Source organism: Heterodontus francisci, chromosome 21 (assembly GCF_036365525.1).
Source record: "Heterodontus francisci isolate sHetFra1 chromosome 21, sHetFra1.hap1, whole genome shotgun sequence".
Taxonomy (NCBI): domain Eukaryota; kingdom Metazoa; phylum Chordata; class Chondrichthyes; order Heterodontiformes; family Heterodontidae; genus Heterodontus; species Heterodontus francisci.
The window spans coordinates 5,280,486-5,283,100 of record NC_090391.1 but is presented as its reverse complement, the minus strand read 5'-3'; positions in this window follow the sequence as shown (position 1 = coordinate 5,283,100).

The window sequence follows — 2,615 nt, the reverse complement described above, 5'->3', positions numbered from 1 at the left end:
CCCTGTTCCACCCATTCTCCAGCCACATGTTCAAATCGTAATCCCGAAATTCCTATCCTCACGAACACGTGGCTCTAATCCTGAGATGACTGCTTTTAAGACTCGGCTTTTTAACTTCTTTCCTAGCTCCCGAAAATCTGCTTTGAAGACCGCATTGCAATCTGTCTATAAATTGAACACGCCCATTATTACTGTATATCCTGATTTATACGATGCCAAACATGTCCACAATTTGGCGATTTATAATTCACTCCCACCAATCTTTGCTGCCCCTTGCTGCTTCTTAGCTCCTCCCAAACTGATTCGATATCTTGCTCCTTAGATCTAAGATCCTCCCTCACAAATGATCGCCTGCCTTATTAAAAGCGCGACAACACGTCCTTCTCCCCTTTGCCCACTGCTCCTAAATCACGACTATCCCTGAATATTTACTTCCCAGTCCTGGTCACCCTGTAACCACGTCATCCGAATGACAATGAAATAGAACATAGAACATAGTGCATAGAACAGCACAGAACAGTACAGGCCCTTCGGCCCACGATGTTGTGCCGAACTTTTAACCTACTCTAAGATCAAACTAACTACCTACCCTTCATTCTACTATCATCCATGTACCTATCCAAGAGTCGCTTAAATGCCCCGAGTGTATCTGCTTCTACTACCACCGCTGGCAGCGCATTTCACGCACCCACCACTCTCTGTGTAAAGAACCTACCTCTGACATCTCCCCGAAACCTTCCTCCAATCACCTTAAAATTATGCCCCCTGGTGATAGCCCTTTCCACCCTGGGAATAAGTCTCTGACTATCCACTCTATCTATGCCTCTCATCATCTTGTATCCCTCTATCAAGTCACCTCTCATCCTTCTACGCTCCAATGAGAAAAGCCCTAGCTCCCTCAATCTTTCTTCGTAGGACATGCCCTCCAGACCAGGCAGCATCCTGGCAAATCTCCTCTGCACCCTCTCTAAAGCTTCCACATCCTTCCTATAATGAGGCGACAGAACTGAACACAATATTCCAAGTGTGGACGAACCAGGGCCTTATAGAGCTGCAGCATGACCTCGCAGCTCTTAAACTCATTCCCCCTGTTAATGAAAGCCAACACACCATACGCCTTCTTAACAACCCTATCAACCTGGGTGGCAACTTTGAGCGATCTATGGACATGGACCTCAAGATCCCTCTGTTCCTCCACACCACCAAGAATCCTGTCTTTAAGCCTGTATTCCGCATTCAAATTCGACCTTCAAAAATGAATCACTTCACATTTTTCCAGGTTGAACTTCATCTGCCACTTCTCAGCCCAGCTCCACATCCTGTCAATCTCCCGAAGCAACCTACAACATCCTTTCACGCTATCCACAACTCCTGCAACCTTCGTGTCATTGGCAAACTTGCTAAATCAGCTTTCCACTTACTCATCCAAGTCATTTATAAAAATCACAAAGAGCAGAGGTCCCAGAACAGATCCTTGTGGAACACCACTGGTCACCGAGCTCCATGCTGAATACTTTCCATCTACTACCACCCTCTGACTTCTATAGGCCAGCCAATATTGTATCCAGAGAGCCAACTTTCCCTGAATCCCGTGCCTCCTTGCTTTCTGAATGAGCCTACCATTGGGAAGCTTATCAAACGCCTTGCTAAAATCCATATACACCACATTCACTGCTCTTCCTTCATCAATGTGTTTTGTCACATCTTCAAAGAATTCAATAAAGCTTGTGAGGCATGACCTGCCCCTCACAAAGCCATGCTGACTGTCTGTAATCAAACCATGTTTTTCCAAATAATCATAAATCCTGTCTCTCAGAATACTCTCCAATAATTTGCCCACTACTGACGTAAGACTGACTGTTATATAATTCCCAGGGTTATCCCTATTCCCTTTCTTGAACAAGGGAACAACATTTGCCACCCTCCAATCATCCGGTACTACTCAAGTGGACAGTGAAGACGCAAAGATTATCGCCAAAGGCGCAGCAATCTCTTCCCTCGCTTCCCGAAATATCCTTGGGTATATCCCGTCTGGCTCCGGGGACTTATCTGTCCTCATATCATTCAAAATTTCCAGCACATCCTCCCTCTTAACCTCAACCTATTCGAGCATATCAGCCTGTTCCACGCTCTCCTCACAAACGATCAGCTCCCCCTCACTAGTGAATACTGAAGCAAAGTATTAATTTATGACCTCCCCTACCTCCTCCGATACCAGGCACAAGTTCCCTCCACTATCCCTGATCGGCCCTACCCTCACTCTGGCCATCCTCTTGTTCCTCACATAAGTAAAGAACGCCTGGGGATTTTCCTTAATCCTACCCGCCAAGACTTTTTCATGTCCCCTTCTAGCTCTCCTAAGTCCATTCTTCAGTTCCTTCCTGACTACCTTGTCACCCTCTGGAGCCCTGTCTGATCCTTGCTTCCTCAACCTTAAGTAAGCTTCCTTCTTCCTCTTGACTAGCTGTTCCACATCTCTTGTCATCCAAAGTTCCTTCACCCTACCATCCCTTCCCTGCCTCATCGGGGAAAACCTATCCAGCAGTCGCAGCATGTGCTCCCGAAACAACCTCCACATTTCTGTCGTGCATTTCCGTAGAACATCTGTTCCCAAT